The sequence below is a fragment of the Petaurus breviceps genome, unplaced genomic scaffold (genome assembly GCF_028583685.1).
Source record: "Petaurus breviceps papuanus isolate PSGF00001 unplaced genomic scaffold, PetGlider_PUasm1.0 688, whole genome shotgun sequence".
Classification (NCBI taxonomy): Eukaryota; Metazoa; Chordata; class Mammalia; order Diprotodontia; family Petauridae; genus Petaurus; species Petaurus breviceps.
The window spans coordinates 28907791-28927951 of NW_027186457.1; positions in this window are offsets into that span (position 1 = coordinate 28907791).

The following is a 20161-nucleotide window of genomic DNA, read 5'->3' on the forward strand; positions in this document are numbered from 1 at the left end:
GGCAGAGAAGGGAAGTATGGAAAATGGGCACAAACTCAAGAAAAGTCCATTGGAATATGCTAGTAGCAAGGTCAAGTTAACCTCAATTCTCACATGAATCTTAGAATATCAGAGCTGGAAAAACGAACAAACAAACAAACAAACAAAAAAACAAGTCAATAGAGATTACTTAGTTCAACCCTCTCATTTTATGGAGGAAAAAAATTGAGATTTAGAGATTAGATATGGGAAATGGTTGCTCCTAAGGTCAGCCAATCCAGCCAATCTAAGACTATGAAGAAGATCTTCTGAATTCTAATCTGAATTACAGCCTTGACACTATATTCAGGTGGCTTATTGTTCTTCAAATTATCCCTGGGAACCACCAGGTATTCTGAAAACATGAGATCAAAGATTTAGAACTAAAGGTACTTGGAGATCAACAAGTTTGGCCCTGTTATTTTATGGATGAGGAAATTGAGGCCCAGAGAGATTCAGTAACTTACTCAAGGTCACACAGGTTTTACTTAACAGTGATAGAATTTGAACTCAGGTCCACTGACTCCAAATCTAGTATCACTTCCAATTTGCCATGAGTACAGGCACCATGACTAATCTAAATACTTTTTTTCTCCTAAAGTATTCCCTAAAGATCTTTAGGCATGTGCATCAATGATCAATTCAACTCTTAATAAATTCCTGTTGAAACAACATTTTCCAGTTTATAAATGGTAAATATATGAACAGATATCAAAGAAAGAAATACAAGCTGTCTTGTGATATGAAAAATGCTCCAAATGACTAATAATTAGAAAATGTAAATTAAAGCAACACTGAAGTACTACTTCATACTCCTCAAATTAGAGAAGTTGGTAGCAATGAAAAATGACAAATTATTGACTGTCTTTGGGAAATTACTGGTGGAATTGTGAATTACTGCAACCATTCTGGAAATCAGTTTGGAATTATGGCAAAAATTTGCTAAACCCAATTTAACTCAGCAATAGCATTGACTATGCCCAAGGAAATGAAAGAGAAAAAAATGGTCCTATATATACAAAATTATTTATACTAGCTCTTTTTGTGGGGGCAAAAGTTTGCGAATTAAGATACCCATCATCCCCTTATTGGATGGCTGGATTGGAGAATGGCTGAACATATAAATGGAATGGAATGCTATAGTGTTATAAGAAATGAAGACTATGACAGTTTCAGAGAAACCTAGGATGATTTACAATGAATCATGCAGACTGAAGTGAACAGGAGAACAATTTATACATAAACATTATTTATTATTTATTAATTATAATTAATAATAATATTATTAGTATTGTATAAATTAACAGTATTGAAAGACTTTAGAACTCTGATCAATTACATGATCTATCATGATTCCAGAACAATGATGAAGAATGCTCAAAATAGCTCCTGACAGAGTTGGTGGACTAATGTGCAGAATGAGATACATATTTGGACATGTCAGTATGGGAATTTGTTTTGACTATGCTCATTTGTTTCAAGAGCTCAGTTTGTGGTTTTTCTTTCTTGTTGTTGTCTTTCTTCTGTTCCCTGCTCTCCCATTCTTTTCCTTCCTCTCTTCCTATTCCCCCTCTGTCCTCTCCTCTTCTCTCCTTTCCTCCTTTTGTTTCACCTCACCTTTCTTCTACCCTGCCTTCCTCTCTTCTTTTCTCTCTTCTCTTCTGTTGCATCCTTTCCTTTGTTTCTTTTTTTCTTCCTATTTTCCCTTGGTTTTGATCTTTCCTCTCCTTTCCTAAAGATTTGCATTTTTTAAATGTAGTTTGGAAGAGAAATAAAATAAATATAAAACAAATTAAATCCACATACAGACACATGTATATATATATACATATATATATATCACACACACATACACATATTCATAGGACAGTAGTTTAGAGCTAGAAGGGACTCTACGTATGATATACACCAGGGGTTTTTAAACTGTGGTCCATGAACTTCTTTATTTTTTTTTTCTTTTGGATAACTATTTCATTATACTTAGTTTCCTTTATAATGTCATATATTTTATTTTAGGCATTTAAAAATATATTTGTTTAACTTAAACCATTGTTCTAAAAAAAGGCTCCATAGACCTTACTAAACTGTCAAAGGGGTCCTCAACACACACACACACACACACACACACACACACACACACACACACACACACACACACACACACACACACCACAATAACTCCCCACCTATTCCAATGCAGTTATTTTAAAGATGAGACAAGTAAAGTACCAAGAAAAACATAGTCCTGCTCCTAAAGCAATTCACATATTATAAAAAGGAATTGCAAATTTTCCTTCCATTGGATACAATCCAGAATACTTTCATCTTTGGAAGAAATGAACAGATTCTCAAGCATCCCTCAGGAACATTTCTAACTATAGAATGGGATGATTGAAATACAGACTGTCCCATCTCACTGCCCATGCCATTGACCAGCAGATATAAGCTGTCCATTGTTAAGCCTTCTCTCTCTTACACAGAAGTGCGGAGGCAGTAGCATATTTACTGCAAAGAATTCCAGGCTCGAAGTGGGTACCTTGGCTTGCCATACAATCAGGCCTAATGTCCCATTCTTCAGTGTGTCAGCAGTTCAGAGCAGTCCTCTGTTCTTTGGCCCACTTATCCGTTATTACTTTAGACAATGAGTATCTGATACAAAATAAAAGTGATGGATGCCAAGTGAACTGGCAAGTGTGTTCTCAGCAAGAACAAACGGGGAAGACATCGTGGTTCATTGCCTAACGAAATTACTTTGGGCAATTTTAATACCTCTTGCATTAGTTTTTGCATGGGCTGTTGAATGTGAACTCTGAGAATTCCAACTGGGAAAATTAACTCCTTCCTCCTTCAGAAACATTGCCCAAACCTTGCCTCCCCCCCCCCCCCCCCAAAATGGATGCTTGAAGCAATTGCTAATTTCTCAAATTAGCATCTAAAAAAAAGTCACTGTCATCTTGGGCTGCCTCAGAAGAGACCGAGTCTATATGACATAAGGGGAACAGTCCCACCCAAATCTTCCATAGTCAGATTATCTCCAGAGCATTGTCTTCATTTCTGAGTGACCCAACTTAAGAAGGATATGGATCAAGAGATCAAGAGGATCAGAGAACCTCTAGAGGAAAGTGATCAGGATAGTGAAAATCATGTCATATAAAGCTCAGATGAAGAAACCAGTGTGTCTTAGCTTGGGAAAGAGCAACTTTATAAGAAGAAGTTTAGGTATCTTCAAACATTAGAAGTCATACCATCGAGAAGAGGAATTAGCCATGTTCTCCTTGGCCTAGTGGGTACACAAAAAGCAATGGGTAGAAACTACAACAGGGTAGCTTTGGCACGAAGCAAGGAAACCAAAATAGACCAAACCTGCATGACATTCAAGCTAACAGAAAGTGGAGTGGACTGCCTCATGAGAGGTTTTCAAACAAAGTCCAGGGGACCACTTGTCAGGGATGTCATAGAGGATTCTTCCCATCTGATTTGGCCTGTAGTTAGGTGGCACAGTAGATAGAACACTAAGCCTGAAGTTAGGAAGACTGGTCTTCTTGAGTTCAATTCTCACCTGCTATACTAACTGTGTGACCCTGGACAAGTCAATCAACCTTGTTTGTAAAATTATCTGGAGAAGGAAATGGCGAGCCACTTCAGATTCTTTGCCAAGAAAACCCCAAATGGGGTCATGAAGTGTTGGACATGACTGAAAAGCTGAACAACAACATTGAACAACAATAAAGTGTGTTTGTGTTTCTTGACTCCAACTATACTCTAGTACATATTGACATCTTTCTATATTTTCTCATGTCAATGATTAAAACTTGGGAATTTGTGGAAATGCATTATAATCATTCTTTGACCACCTTTTCCATCCCTACCACCTTCAAACCAGTGATGCCTTCCTTCTATAGATTCGTACATTACTTACTATAAAGATGAGTGATAGAGGGGAAAGCCTGCTGAATGTAAAATCATGGGGGATGAGTTCAAATGCCTCCTCTGTCATTACTACCCATGTGACCTTGAGTAAATCACTTAATCTCTCAAGATCTTTGTTTTAATCACTAAACATATCTCTGCCACAATATGGAACTTTTCAGGCACTGGCCCACCTTTTTAGCTGATTTGCATGCATATCCCACATTTTCTCTCCCAGTGGGCACTATGAAGATAACCATAATGCAAATAAATGTTTTCATTGTCCATTATGGAAAACTCAAATAGAATCAATGCAGGGAAGGGTTAGTCACTAAGATGGTAGAATGAGTGAAGTGACTCAAGATGCTAATGTCTATACCTTTGAGTTGCTTGAGTCCTTGTTCTACTAAATTACTGGCCTTACTCTCAGCCATGGCTGTGGGCTTTGTTGTCGTTAGATCCAGCTCTGCTAACTTATATTTCTGTACCTGGCATGGACATTCTCCTTCTTGTCCCTCCTGCCTGTTTATTATCTAGTGAGAGACTTCTATGGACATTCCAATTTGTTCTGATTCTCTATGAATAAACTTGTTATTTCAATCCACACCTCCAATCCCCAAACTGAAAACAGCTAGAAGACTCACAGTTCCAGCTCCTGGTCTAACTTTACCCCAGGGAGAGTAATATAGATCAGTTGCATACAATGCCTCTAACTGCTAAAGAACCCAAATCTTGTGGTGGCTAGGTGGTGCAGTGAATAGAACATAGGCCCTGGAGTCAGGAGGACCTGAGTTCAAATCCTCCCTCAGACATTTAATACAAAAAACTAGCTGTGTGACCTTGGACTAGTCACAACCCCGATTGCCCTACCTTCCCCCCTCCAAAAAACAAAAAATAAATAAATAAATAAATTAATTAATTAAAAAGAACCCAAATCTCTCATGTACTTTTGTGTTTACTGGACCTAGAATGATATTGATATAAGGAACTCCCGCTCTCAATGTAGATAAACAACACTTAAGAATATTATTGTTGTAGATTGGTAGCAGATTGAATAGAAAGTTTCATTTGGAGTCAGGAAGATCTGAGTTCAATCTGGCTTCAGAAATTTACTAGCTGTCTGATCCTGAGTAAGTCATTTAATCCCATTGGGCAGGTATGTGGAGCAGTGAATAGGATATCAGGCCTGGAGTCAGGATGATTCATCTTTATGAGATCAAATCTGGCCTCAGGCACTTACTAGCTATGTAATCCTGGGCATGCCACCTAACCCTGGTTGCCTATTTCCTATTCTGTAAAGTAAACTAGAGAAGGAAATGACAAACCACTCTAGTTTCTTTGACAAGAAAACCCCAAATCAGGTCATGGGGACTCTGGATATGACTGAAAAAAAATGATGAAATAATTCTGCTTGCCTCAGTTTCTTCACCTGTAAAATGGGGATAGTAAAAGCACTTACCTCTCAGGGTTGTTGTGAGGTTAAACAAGATATTTGTAAAGTACTTTCAAACTTCAAAGTACTATGTTCATGCTAGCTAATATTATATCTTAGAGAGTTGCCTGGGAGGATGGGGGAGTTTAGATATCCTTCCCAGGGTCTCACAGCCCACATGTACCAAACATAAAACTTGAACCTAGATCTTCTTGTCTTCAAGACTGGAACACCCTGCTTTATGCCATTCTGCTTCTCATATGTGAATATACCTCATTTTGGTAAGTCATCTCTGGAGAGGATCTCAGTACGTCACTGCTATAATATTTTAGAAAATGGAAGGAACTGCATACCTGAAAGAACCTTTGGGATTTGGAATCTCCACATTGCAGGAATATAATTCTAATAGAAAAAAGCAGGTGCTCTAGGATAGCTTTCCAAAGCAATATGTGTATAAAAGATAAATTTGCATTTGCACTCACTGAGGGGAAGGATGCAGGGAAAATCTCCTTTAAAAATGAATCCCTTCTAAAATAACTAATTAGGGCACTGAGATGTAACTTAAATTTAGATATTGATTTGTCAAGGGAATCGATATGTGATGAATGCATTTCCACTTGCCAATTCAAAGTAAATTTCCTCAAACAAATGGAACCTTTTAAGTGCTGAGTTGGTTAAACTACTTCTATGAGCTCAGGTACATTCATCTCAGGAGATAAGTATTCAAATATTCAACTTGCCTACCTGTCTGCTCAGTATGAAATATTTGACCTAGATAACTAGGCAAAACATTGGGAGTTTTGTAAACTTTTAGCTACAAAAAGCTAGATGCTTCCACTGCTGCTCTTGCTCTCTGTTGGTGGTTTGTGTCAATGATGCTGCTCTGCTGGCTGTCTCTACCACTACTCCTCTCTAATGCCATTTATTTTCTGATCTCCAGCCACTATTCAGTCTCAAAGAGAGGAATCTATAAAGTTGTTAGTCTGATAGACTGTCCATCCATTTTTAGTTCTTTTGGGATGCAAAACCCCCAGCCAGCTATACCCAGTCAGTTAGCTAGAGAAGCCCTTATGCATTTTTAAATCATTCTTTTGAACTTTTTTTTCTTCTAGTACTCAGGGTACTCAGAGTACACTAGCCTGAATTTTTATCTTAGTTACTATCAGAAATTCCTTTTGATTCATATCATATCCTTGAGTCACTAGCTTGGATCTCCTTCAAATAATCCCAGGGACTCCAGTTAGCAAAGCTTTCAAAGCTTGCCATGAGAACTGTGGGAAAAAAATCTCTCCATGCCCCATCATGCCCCTACTCACCTAGCAACCTGGTATGACAGATACGTGTCTCCTACTCTTTGAGTCAGAGATTGAGAACCTTCTAAAACTTACCAAGAAACAAAATAAAAATATGAAGTTTTTATTAGTATGAAGCACATGAAGTTATTCAGTTGACCATCTACCTCCCCTTCTAACACTTCCTGTGCAAGTTATTCATGTATAAAAAAAAAAAGTGGGGCTACTTCAGATGGGTAATGACTATTGAGTCCTTAATGTGATCACTACCCATAATCAATATTCTCTTTCACTAATCTTAGATCTCTTAGATCTGAATTTAAATCAAGCTGGATCCCCAGGTGGCCTGTAATCTGATGTGCATTAAGGAAGATGGAGAGGGAAAAGCAGGACTGTCTTCTGGGCAAATTAAAAGCATTTTGAGTATCTAGTCATATTTTTTGCTTCTGTAAAAATCTCATTGATATTTGAACTTTTTGAACACTATTTGCTAAGATTTTCCACACCATTATGTTATTATTAACTTCAATAATACCTTGATCTTTTTTCCTCCTGATGTTCCATTGCATGTGCACTCGATGTCTAGGCAATGCTGACCCACCTCTGGAAACACAAATTATTTGAAGCTGAAATTTGGGAGTTTGATATCTCTTATTTTCAGTTCTTAAAATTTGTCTTCAGATACAGAGTATGCATATGAATGTGCAAAAGTCTGAAGCACCTCGGATTGAAAGACCCAAAGAGTGCAAAGGAACCTGAAATTATTCTCGAGATTCATCAGATATTGCTGGTGCTTGATCCCATTAGTTTTACTCTAATTAACCCCCTCTGCAATATACTGCGCAAGCCCTGATCAGTTCAGATTTCAGGAGTTGCCAAGGATACAACAAAATTGGGAAATTTTTAACCACAGATTCTCCTTTGATATTCTTGGTGGGGTAGTGAGAGTCAGGTCCTACTAACGTGGGAGTTCAGCTAGCCAATTGCTTATCTGAAGAAAAATTGTATGGAAAATATTGACTACAGAATTCTGTTGAATGTTATGTGGGGAAAGAAAGAGTAACCATTACAGAGTTATGGTTTTAGCACTTATTTATGGTATCAAAGAATTAGAGACGAAGTAGATGCCCATCTACTTTGGCTAACAAATTAGAATAAATGAATATAATTGAATATTACTGTGCAGTAAGAAATGCAAATGTGATGAACACAAAGAAACATTGGAAGATTAACATGAACTAATGCAAAAATGAAGTTAGGAGAGCCAATGAAACACTGAATACAATGTCTTCAATAATGTAAATGGAAAAAGCAACAACATTATATATGTATATATAATGCATGTGTGTATGTATATGTATATATGTATGCATGTGTATATGTATGTATGTATACATGTATATGTAAATGTACGTGTGGTTGTTGTTGTTCAGTCATTTATGACTCTTTGTGACACCATTTGGGGTTTTCATGGCAGAGATACTAGAGTGGTTTGACATTTCCTTCTCCATCTTTTTTTACAGATGAGGAAATTGAGGTAAACAGGGTTAGGTGACTTAGTAGAAGGTTTATTCTCCTCCTAAATTTATGGTGTCATATCCACATCTATGGTCCCAGAAAGAATGTAGGATTTTGAGTCAATGGACAAATTCAGTTGAAATCAAAGGAGTCAGTAATTATATGAAGACAGTATGATTTTGTCAGGTATAGTTGCATTAGGTAATCTTTGGAAAGATGGGGGAGAAGTGTAAGAAAAGACCCTGATTGCAAAAGTTCAATTAAGGATGAACAGAAAATGGTCCCTTGGGTATTTGCACCTTAAGCCAAAGCAACAGTTACCTCAACCTAGTTAAAGTTCTCTATACACCTCTACCCCTAACCCCAATAGTTGCTAATGTGAATGTAACTACTGCCTTCAATATGAGGTTGAATTTGCTAAATTGTAATCCACTGTAACATTCAATATTGTGTTTCAAAGTTGGGACATGTGATTTCTGAAAGGTGATACCAAATTGAGACTTCACCATTCTGTATCCATCTGTTTTAGGGATAGTGGTCATTGGACTCTTTTTTTCCCCCGCTTTTGTTCAACCACTGATTCCTGAGTCCAGCCCTTTCTCATAGAGGATCAAATGGATGTGTCTGCTTTGGACAGAGGCAGTTAAAATATTAAAAAGATGTATCTTTCTCAACTCCAATTTCCTGCCTGCTTTTCCACAGAGACAGCTTCCCTTTGTCACTGAGGGGAAAATCAAGGTAAGGGGAGAAGGCATTCCCTTACCTGCCTGAACCATTTACTTTATTGAATTTTTTAGGACCACTGGCTTGTTTGATTGATGCCATCATCCATACTGTCAACTCTGGTTGGCTGCTTTAAAAGAAAAATATTTCCCAAGCTCTTGCTCCTTCTAGCATTTGGTACCAGCTAACCTGCAAAGACTAAATGGAGTGTGCCAGAGGCCTGGCATGCACAGGGAAGAGAATCATTTGTAGCCCCAGTTTCTAATCACACAGGGAAAATGCTTTCCTCCAAATCACTGATGTGATCAAATAAAAATGAGTGGATGCTGACCAATTGCTCAGGCAATCCATCTCTGCAAATGCATTAGAAATGTTAATTTTATCTGTATGCAAGTTGCTTCAATGCAGTCAAGAGATGATTAGATTTCAATGGGGAATAGACTCTGTACTTAACATAAACAGTTGAGTCACTTTAGTTGCCTGCATCCCTGGCCATATTTAGAAAGCCTCTTCGGTAACCATGGAAACTGCTTTGCTTAAGCATCCCTGCTTATGTAAATCCAAGTCATTCTGAATTAACTGGAGAAAGGAGGAGTGTGTATGTGTGTGTGTGTATTTCCTACACATAATGCATAAAGACACATGCGCATGTGCGTGCACACACACACACACACACACACACATACACACACCACCACCACGATCACCAACACCCCCATCTACTGCATTTTAAACTGTTATCTAGACAGAAGCTATGCCCAGGAAATGGTAGCCTTCTTTATCCTCCTAATAAAAGAAAACGAATCTTCTCTAAAGACCTTCTAAAGCAATGCCTTCTTCCTTTATTGACACTGAGGCTTCAGATCAGTCATCATGCTCTGGATGCTCATTATAAATGCTTGGGCCTTGGGAAAACAGTTTCCTTTGACTGATGATTTTTAAACAATGTTATGGATATCTTTTGTTTTATGTCACCTACATTTCCCAGTGTATTCCTTTCTTACCTGTCCCAGAGAGTTTATAACAAAGAGCTTAAAAAAAAAAGAGGAGAAAAACAACAATTTTTAAAAAGTAACCAAAACATCAAAAAAAAAATCTGACATTATGGTTAGAAGTCTTTAAACTTCTAACTTCAAACCTCTTCAAAAGTGCCTTCTTTTGATATCCCTATTTTTTCTATCCCTTCTTTGGGGTCCAACTTGGTCATAATTTTGTAAGCTTTGCATGGGGCAGCTAGCTGGCATAGTGGATAGAGTACTGGGCCTAGAGTCAGGAAGACTCACCATCCTGAGTTCAAATTTGGCCTCAGATACTTACTAACTGTGTGACCATGGGAAAGTCACTTAACCCTGTTTGCCTCAGTTCCTCATCTATAAAATGAATTAGAGAAGGAAATGGCAAACCACTGTAGTTCCTTTGCCAAGAAAACCCGAAATGGGGTCATAAAGAGTCAGACGTGGCTGATATGACTGAACAACAACAACAGAAAGCTTTGGATTTATTTGCTTTTTTGTTACTGTGTATTATCTTCCTGGTTCTACTTATTTTACCTTGTACCAGTTCATATATGCCTTCCCAAGTGTGCATCAAATTCATTGTTTCTAACAATACAGTAATATTCTATCCCTCCATTCATGAACCACAGCTTGTTTTGACAGTCTGCAATGAACAGTTTGCTTGGCATATTGTCTCCTGAATGGAAAACTTCTAAGAGGAGATATGGAAGCATGGAGAAAAAGATATACTTGGAGTTAGGTTGACCAAGGTTCCATTTTTGCCACAATCTCATTACTCAGGGCTCATTGTGTAACTACTCTCTGCTACCAGGTAGCCCTCTATGACTACCATGAGAAGGCATACTGGTAAATTATATCAGTGGAGAAGTTTCCACACTAGGAGTTTTCCACACTTGTGAAAAGATAGTGGGGGGTGGGGAAGAAAAGTAAGCTTTCATGATGCACACCTACAGAACAAGCATGTAGTTTAAAGGAAGTTAGGAAGCCCCTCCTCCCACCTCCAGTTCAATGTGCTAAAATATCTTCCCACTCTGCCTGAAATTCTTCACCTTTCCTTGACAGTCTGTTTGAAATTCCACCAAAGAGTGATTCAGATGGATTAGGAAGAATGCTTTTTGGAAAATGCTCCTACCCCTGGGAGTGTCAAGCAGCTTTCCGTCACTCACTGTGAAGGAGAAACAGTCACCCTGCTCTCCTCACTAAATTTAACACTTTGATGAAGTGGGAACTTGATTTTGAATTTTTAGGGAATGTGAGAAGCATGGGGACCAGTGTATAGGGGATCATAGGCCTACATGGTTAGCCAAAAAGAGGTGCTTTGGGCATCCCATTCAATTCAGCTAGCACATATTAAACACCTACTACCTGCCAGACTCTCTATTCCTTTCAGCATTCATTTGGTAAGCTTTTACTGCATACAAGGCACATGAGCCCAATACTGTCGTTACAAAGATAAAAATAGAACAATCCTTGGACTTCAGGATTAAATTCTAAAGTTAACAGAGGGTACTGAGAACCAGAGAGAGTAAGACAAGTACAGGAAGAAATGGGGTGAGGCACTTAACTCTAACCCTAATCTTTACCCAATTTGAAATGTATCTAATCCTGGACTTACCTGTTTAGGAATAAAGCTATTTCTGTAGTCTGGTCAAACAATACTATTTTTTCATTTCATAGACAAAACTATGTGTGCCATGGGGACTTTTACCTGGTTGGCTATATGTGTGGGTAATAACCCATAGGTTATAAAGGTAGGGTTCTTAGGGAGGTCCAAAAGGTGATTTGACTTGTTTTCAGAGAAGCTCTAGAAGTGCAGAAGGTTTATTCAAGAACAGTAATGACAACAAAGTCCTGGACAACAAACAGTGTGCTAAAATATAATGGGTAGCATTTATATAGCATTTTAAGAGTTGCAAAGCAATTGACATGCATCGTCTCACTTGACCTTCACAACCCTGTGAGGTAGGTGCTATGATTATTCCCATTTCAGAGACAAGGGAACTGAAATGAGAGAGATTGAGTGATTTGCCCCAGATCATAAAATCAATATTTGAGTCAAGATTTCAACTCAGGTCTTCCTGAATCCAAGGGCATCACTTTTCAACTCTACCAGCTGCCTGCCTAGATAGTGACCTGAATTAAAGACAAGGTTTGGGAATGAATTTCAGCTCTGATTCTTACTGGTTGTGTGAACATAGAGAAGTCACTTAACCACCTGGAGCCTCAGTTTTCTCCTCTATAAAATGAATATATTGCCTGTAACTGTTTCCTTGAAGGCTTTTGTGGGAGCATGATTTGCCAAACCTAAAGAACTATACAAATGTAAATTATTATTGACTGGGTTATTAACCTCTGTTTAAAAATGATAGCTCATCAGAGACAGCAGCAAGAAAGCAGATGCTACATGGCCATTAGCCCCGAGGAGTCGACCATCGTCCATTCCATCCTGGAGCTGATTTCTGGCAGCACCCCTAAAGGGGAAGAAGTAGGCTTTACACTGTTGCTGTTTAGGAACTAGTACTTTTCCTGCTGAATACAGAAATCTATTAACATTTGGAGGAAAGAGAAAGGAGGAGGTCAATTTTGCAGCCTCTAGCACAGTGCAGGGTATATAATCGGTTCTTCATAAATATTTGGTGATTGATTAAGCTCATTGCAACAAGGCAAAGTTTCTGTTTGTGGGACTTGAGTGTCTAGGGATAATTTCTCTTTATTTCTCTAGGAGGATAAACTCCTTTAGGTATTCTCTTAGGGGATCTTAGGTTACTGCTGACCATGTGAAGAGAGGCAGATAGGATGCCACAGACACATGACTGTCCTGAATATGGGTCAGAAGATCAGTGAAAGTTGCCAGATCGTGTCAGGACAAGGTTCTCTTTTGAGTTATTCTCTCTCCTTAACAGCATCAGTATCATTTGGGGAGACACTGATAGATAGAGGTCAGGGGATTCTAACAAAGAGAAATGTTACCATCAATTGTTTAAATAATTTAGAAGATTGGTTGACCCCCAACACACCTGTGTAGACAACAATTGACTGACCAAGAGGAAATAGCCCCTTTTGCCCTGATTACTCATCCTCCCCCCTCTTTGCTCACTTGGCCTATCACTTTTTAAAAAAAAATTACATGGGAACTTCAGGGTTTCTTTTTCCCTCTGTTCAAAGATAATACTGAATAAAATGGTAAATTTTCTGAATTTTCTTTGGAAGTGACTATTGGCTTCTAGGTCATATGAGCAATAAGATGGTAGACTGGACATTTTCTCTAATCCCCATGACTTCTCAGACCTCTCCAAAACAAATCACATGCCAAACATAAAGCAACTTTAGCTGTTTCCATGGTTTAAGACACCCAAAATTCAAAAGAAGATAAAAAGAAAATTCTGCCCTCCAAACCTCAGGAACTGAACGCTTGCTGATCATGAGATCACCTAGCACCCCTTCCCCACCTCCCATGATACTGACAGTAAGACTACACTAGCAGACACAAAGACATGATGTAGGTTTACATCAAGCCCTCCCCTATACTTTATTCCTTCTTTTCTCTATTTCTCTTCCCAGTGCCATAGAGAACCCCAACTCTAGATTGTGGAAGTTTGCTTGGGCTTCAATGGATAGCTTAGGTAGCCACACATCTTGAGGAGTAAAAGCCTGCTGGGGTTGCAGCTTGGAAAGACTGTTGATGGGGAAAACAGGCTCTGTTTGTGCCAAAGAAGATAGGCTCTAATCTTCTGGTGTGAGGCCAGGAAGCTAATAAATAGAAAGAAAGGAATAACTAATCAGGGTAGGATACTATTTGTGTGGGGAGCTGTGCAGCACTCCATCTAGCCTGAGAGAAAGAGCACAGCTACAAACTGGGTTTAGTTATGAACACCCAAAAGTCATCTGTGGCAGAGACCTAGTCTAATGAACTATGAAATGTACAACATGGGAAAAGGCTGATATACTTTGAGATTCATCTCTCAAGAAAACCTCAGAGGGGAGAGAGTAAAGAAGTGAGTGATAAGGAGAAAATAAGATAAGATAAGATAAGAATGAGAAAAAGACTCAAAGTATTCAAGATTTTAGAAACAAGAAAACTCAAAAAACTTGAATATAAATAGATAATCAACAACAAAAAATAGTAATAGCAGAAGGAAATATGGCCTCCATATCAAGTAAATGAGTTCCGGCATCTATGAATAAAGACCAATAATGAATATATCTTCCTTTAGTGTCTCTAGGTGACAGTTACAGCCCCTCACATAGTATGATGATGTTTACTTTTAGTTTTGCCCTTTGGGGTTTTTCTTATCAAAACACAAATGACCTACACAGTTAAATGCCCTACTGCTGAGCTAAGTCTCTCTATTAAAAAAAAAAATAAAATCTAAGAGAACTGTCTTTTAACGTTTGCTTGCTTTTGATCTATTTTGCTCCCTCTGACTTGATTAAGCAAAGGGATCCAGAGTTGACTTCTACCAAATGTACCCAGAGATTCCTGCTGTCACTGTTCCACTCTGAATTTTCTTTAAGTAAAAATAAATCATCCATGAATTACCTTCACCTGAATGACAGTCCATCAATTAAATTTAAAATAATAATATTTGAATAAATCTTTATAGGTAATAAGGAAGATTGAAAATTGTTGTTATAATCTTTTGTCATTTTTGGGGGGTCAGCTCATAGTTGCTGATGAAAAAATCATAGCAACATCTGTCAAAGTCAGGTAATGCTGAAGGCTAGAGTCTGAAAACTGTGCGTGTGTGTGTGTGTGTGTGTGTGTGGAAAGGGGGAGTAGATTTTACAGAATCACAAAGTCTTTGTTTTCTTATTCTGCTTTATAGAGAGCAACTGTCACTGAATGGAAGTGGGCCAGTGGTGAGGTACTAGAGGTCTCTGCAGATGAAAATGCAGGAGTCAGGCTTGACCTCCATAGTCCATGTTTGAGAAATCAATGCTAGACTTATGAAATTAACTTTTTTCCAAAAAAAAGAAAGAAAAAGAAAAAAAGGTGATGATGATAATTAAAAATGGTTTGGCTAGATTCGAAGCTGGGTTTTCACAAGATGTCAAACCCCAATCTCATAGTCCCATCAAGCATTTTCATCTAATTTCCCCATCATTGAATAGATGTTCTGACTTACAGAGAACTTCAGGGATTGTTGTGTGATACTCTCATTTTGCCCTGTTTCATTGATTGATTTGAATGTTTCTTTTTGTCCCCACCTGCCCTACTCTCACTTTATTTTCAGGGTCCATCTAAATAAGAAGACCTGAGAAAATATACTCAAGTTTATAGACAAAGCTATCAGATTTCAGGGGCACTTTTTGCAGGGCTATTTCTATATGCTAGTGTGAACCCTTGTGGTGTAATATGAGGGGTGCTGAGATCCCTTCCTTACTGACCTGCCAATCAAGCTCAAGGAGACATCATTGTTGAAGCATTCCATTGTGTCAAGCATTGGTATCTCCACTGACCCTCTTTGACACTGTAGATGCCCTTAATAGGAAACAAAAAGAAACTCCAAACCACAAAGATCTTGCTGTGAATTAGAGGCAGCTCTTATGTGGAAATTCTCCCTGGAGGCCAGGAAAAAAAAACCCTGAATTGTAGAAGTCTGAGGCTGCTTCCCCAGAGGACCTCTTTGTTCCCTTTTTTTGCTACTTCCCATTTTCCCTAAATTCCAATGGGGTTTGAATTTCCATCCTGGCTCTCTGGGATAAGTATTATACTGAATGCTTTCCATAATTCAGCTGAGAAATAGTAGGGGTTATAAAATGTCCCGAGGGAATTAAAGCAAGAAAGTACAAAGACTTTTAAAGAGGATCTGAGTCTTTGCCTACTAATAGTGGGCGGGGGGATGCAGTTATGTGCTGTAGTGGATAGAGCACTGGACTTGGAATCAGGAAGATTCATCTTCATGAGTTCAAATCCAACCTTAGACAATTATTAGCTGTGCCACCCTGGGCAAGTCACTTCACCCTGTTTGCCTCAGTTTCCTCATCTGTAAAATGAGCTGGAGAAGGAAATAGTAAACCACTCCTGTATCTTTGCCAAGCAAATCCCTTAGAAGAGGTCATGAAGAATCATATGCAACTGAACAGCAACGAATAATGGATGTCCAAGTAAAATGCATAATTCCTAGGGACTTCCAGAGGTAACAGTGTGATCTTTTAGGTTGAAATCCAAAGCCAGGACTCTGTTGACTAGCATGGAGGTTATAATGAGGAAAATGAACCAAGTTTGGAGAAAAAATTCAGGAGGAAAGAAAAGAGATTTAGACTAGATACATTTCAAATTTCACAAACAATATTGTGGAAAACTTGTAGGTCGTGGCAAGGTGTGACCAATCTCTGTGTATAACCCTATAATGAGGAGTAAGTTATGGAAATTCAGCAAATTGATGAGGTGGGAGGCTGGTTATTTGAGGAAATATTAATATGAGTATTAATGTCCCATAGTGTGAGGGTAGAAGATGAGAAGGAAAGAAAGACTGTGAACTCCGGCTCTGTACTTATTAAGGAAGGAAAAAAATGTGCTGAGGGTCTATGGATAACAGCTACTTGGATCTAGATTGCATGATGAAGTTGAGTAGTGAGAACCTCAAAAGAAGACAGATTGCTTAGTAAAGGTTGTCAAGGAAGGATCTGGAAGGTGCAATGATGAGAAAGAAATATTCCAACTTAAACTTTCTGAACCTAAATTTTCTGACCTATAAAATTAGAAAAATCATAGATAATCTCTAAGATCCCTTCCTTAAAGCAGTTAGATGGCACAGTGGATAAAGTGCTGGACCTGGAGTCAGGAAGCCCTGAGTTCAAATCTAGCTTGAGACATTTACTAGCTGTATGACCCTGGGCAAGTTACTTAACCCTGTTTGTCTCAGTTTGCTCATCTGTAAAATGAGCTAGAGAAGGAGAAGCAAACCACTTCAGTATTTTTGCCAAGAAAACCCCAACTGGGGTCATGCAGAATTGGACATGATTGAAACAACTAAACAAGAAGGTCCCTTCAACTCTAAATATATAACCCTATGAATAACACGTATTTTACAGAACTCATATGAGAGTCATGGCTATAAAATCCTTCTGCAAATGTTGAAGTGCTATAGAAATGTCAGATATTATCAAGAGGGGGAAAGCTGGGAGTGAAACCCATTTTTTCCTAATTCTCTTCTTCTCTTTTTTCTGCCCTTACCCCCTTTCCTCCCCCACTCCAGTCTATTAAAAGCCTCTCCCATCAAGATCAGTTTCCCTTCCTTTCAGTTGATTATTAGCCCTCCACCCATTTACCAAGTTAGATAATTTCACACTTTTCCCAGCTCAGCTACTGGGCCCATTAATTTTACAGGTTGATGACTCATTCTTCAACTGCCTTAACCACCCACTCCTGACCCCTGCTTTTCACAGAAGTGGCTACCCAAAACACTATCTTGCAATTTATAACATCGCAATACCTTACTAACACAGTAGGGATTAGATGTCTTATTTGGAAATCTACAAATCTGAAGAAATCTCTCCAATATCTTGTGAACTGGGGGGAAAAAAGAAAAGCAGAAAAAAAAGAACTACAGACATCTGACTCAACTTTCAGATTAGATATATTCAGCATCATGGGTATGACTAGGTTAGACATATTTCAAGCAAAACTAATGCTTTTTAGAGAATGCTTCCTATCTGAGAGGACAGCGTGCTGTGACATTTCATGAATAGATCAACAAAATAACAAGGAATTCCCCAGACTCATGTTAACAGCTTTTCCCAGGATCCAAATAATTGCAGTATTACCATGTAAGAAGGAAATTCTAGTTTATTCATTTTCCATATGAGTCTGATTGTTTGACTTTGGATTCTTTTTATAAACAAAATTCAAAAAATATCATGAAATATCAATTTTTCTGCCTGTCCTGGTGGCTTGGAGAGTTCCATGAGGTTTACTTCTGAAAAATTCCACTCTGATTTCTGTACATAAAAACAGTGTTCGTTACCATGTTGGAATTTCTCTAGGACAATTTCTTATACCCCTTTGGCTGTGTTCCTAGCACAGTTTTCTCCTGTGTCTCCTTCATTTGCCAGGGACATTTATAGTTCTTACTGTAATAAGCCAGTAAATACAATGGGAAGTAAATGTGGGGGAAAATGCAATTATGCATTGATAGAGTGCATGGATTGTGGTCCCACCATCTATCCTATATGAGCCTTGAATTAACCAGGTTATTTATATGTTGCCTTTCTCATCAGACTGTTAACTACTTAAGGACTGTTGTTGTCTTTCAGTCATTTTTCAGTCATGTACAACTTTTTGTGACCCTATTTGTGGTTTTCTTGGCAAAAATACTGGAGCAGTTTGCCATTTCCTGCTGCAGGTCATTTTATAGATGAGGAAACTGAGTCAAAAAGGGTTAAGTGACCTACCCAGGGTAACACACCTAGTAAGTATCTGAGGCCAGATTTGAACTCAAGAAGATGAGTCTTCCTGACTCCATGCTTGACACTCTATCCATTGTTTCACCTAGCTGCCTGGCCCTCCTTTTGCTTTAAATCCCTGATACTTACCATGTTGCCTGGTACATAAGATCTTAACAAATGCTTACTAACTGACTTACAAGGTCTTTTAAAGGATGGTAAACATAGCAACAGAAGTTATTATGCAAGTGGGTAATAACACTCTGGGTTCAGATGAGTGTTGGCACCTTTGAGAGAGAGCTCTCTTATGGGTAGCTGGAAAGTCACCAGTCATAAGGAGAGAGTGCTCCTAGTGAAATCAGATACTTCTTGGGTGAAGAACTTAGAACCTGACCCCTAAATCTCAAATTATATTTTCCAGGGAAGAGAGTTTCTACGTGAGCATAACATCAAATTCTTAAAAGTTAAGCAGATCAATTTAGGAGAAGAGCAATATTTTAAAAAAAAGGTCTTTTCTATTTTTTTACTACAGCTATTATTATGTGGGTTTGTAGAAATCCTAGAAAGGGATTTCTTTTTCCCAAGGAAGATCCCCAGGAGATGGGAAGCTTAGAGAGTTGTGAAGTAACTTGCCCATGATCACTCAGGCAATGTGTCAGAGATGGAACTCAAACTCAGGTATCTCAGACTCTGAAGTTGGCTCTCTATTCAAATATCATGCCATCTTTACTGGTTAAAATACATCGAACCAACAAGGAAATAAATGGGAAAAAAACTGTATAAAATTAGGTAAAATATAAATGATGCTGCCCCTGATGCCTCTATTTTTGGCATATGCTCCTAGGTTGGAAAGGCTTCAGGTATGGCCCTTATGGTGGACTATGTACCATCAGAGATCCTAGGCTGGATAAATTCACCACCAGGTTAGTCAGAAGAGGAACAACTCTCAGGAAACAGGTACTAAAACACAAAGTGGTTGCAAACTGCATTGCTGAAGAGGGTACTCACACTGGTGAAATCATGGATCTTCTAGGTCTTAAAGAACAAAATTGGGACAAGCTTCCTACCTAGAAACACTCTGTGGGCTGAAGTCAGAGAACTAGGATGGATTTTAATTCATGGAGCACACTTCTGACTCAAAGTAGGACATATATATATATATATATATATATATATATATGTAAGCATTCTATACAGACTAGACACTACCTTCTTCATAAAGATTAATAGGATAGTATTGATAACTGATGTTTGTACAGTTCTTTAAGATTTATAAAACATAAGGTCATGGATTTGGAGCTTGAAGGACCTTAGAAGTCATTTAGTTCAACCTCCTCATTGTACAAAGGGAGAAACTGAGGCCCAGAGATCTTAAGTGACCTCCTTATGGTCACATAGACACCAGGTATCTGAGGACAGAGTCAAATTTAGGGCTTCTGGACTCCTGGTCTAATGCTCTGTCCACTATACCATGTCTATTGATTTTTGAGAAGGTCCAATTATAATTTACTCTCATTGCAAGCAGCTAGGTGGTACAATGGATAGAGCATCAGAATTGAAATCAGGAAGATCTGAGTCCACATACTAACAAAGTATGCTCACTAGATATGGGACCATGACAAAGTAACAACCTCTCAGCTTAAGTTTCCTAATCTCTAAAATAATTATAGTAATAACACCAGACTCACAGGGTTGTTGTGATGATATAATAATAGTAGTTATTTGCAAAGCACTTTCAGATGCTATTATTAATTCTTATTTTACCTCTGAGAAATTTGAGGCAGAGAAAAGTTAAGTGACTTGCCCAGGGTCACACAGCTTCCTTTCTTCCTTCCTTCCTTCCTTCCTTCCTTCCTTCCTTCCTT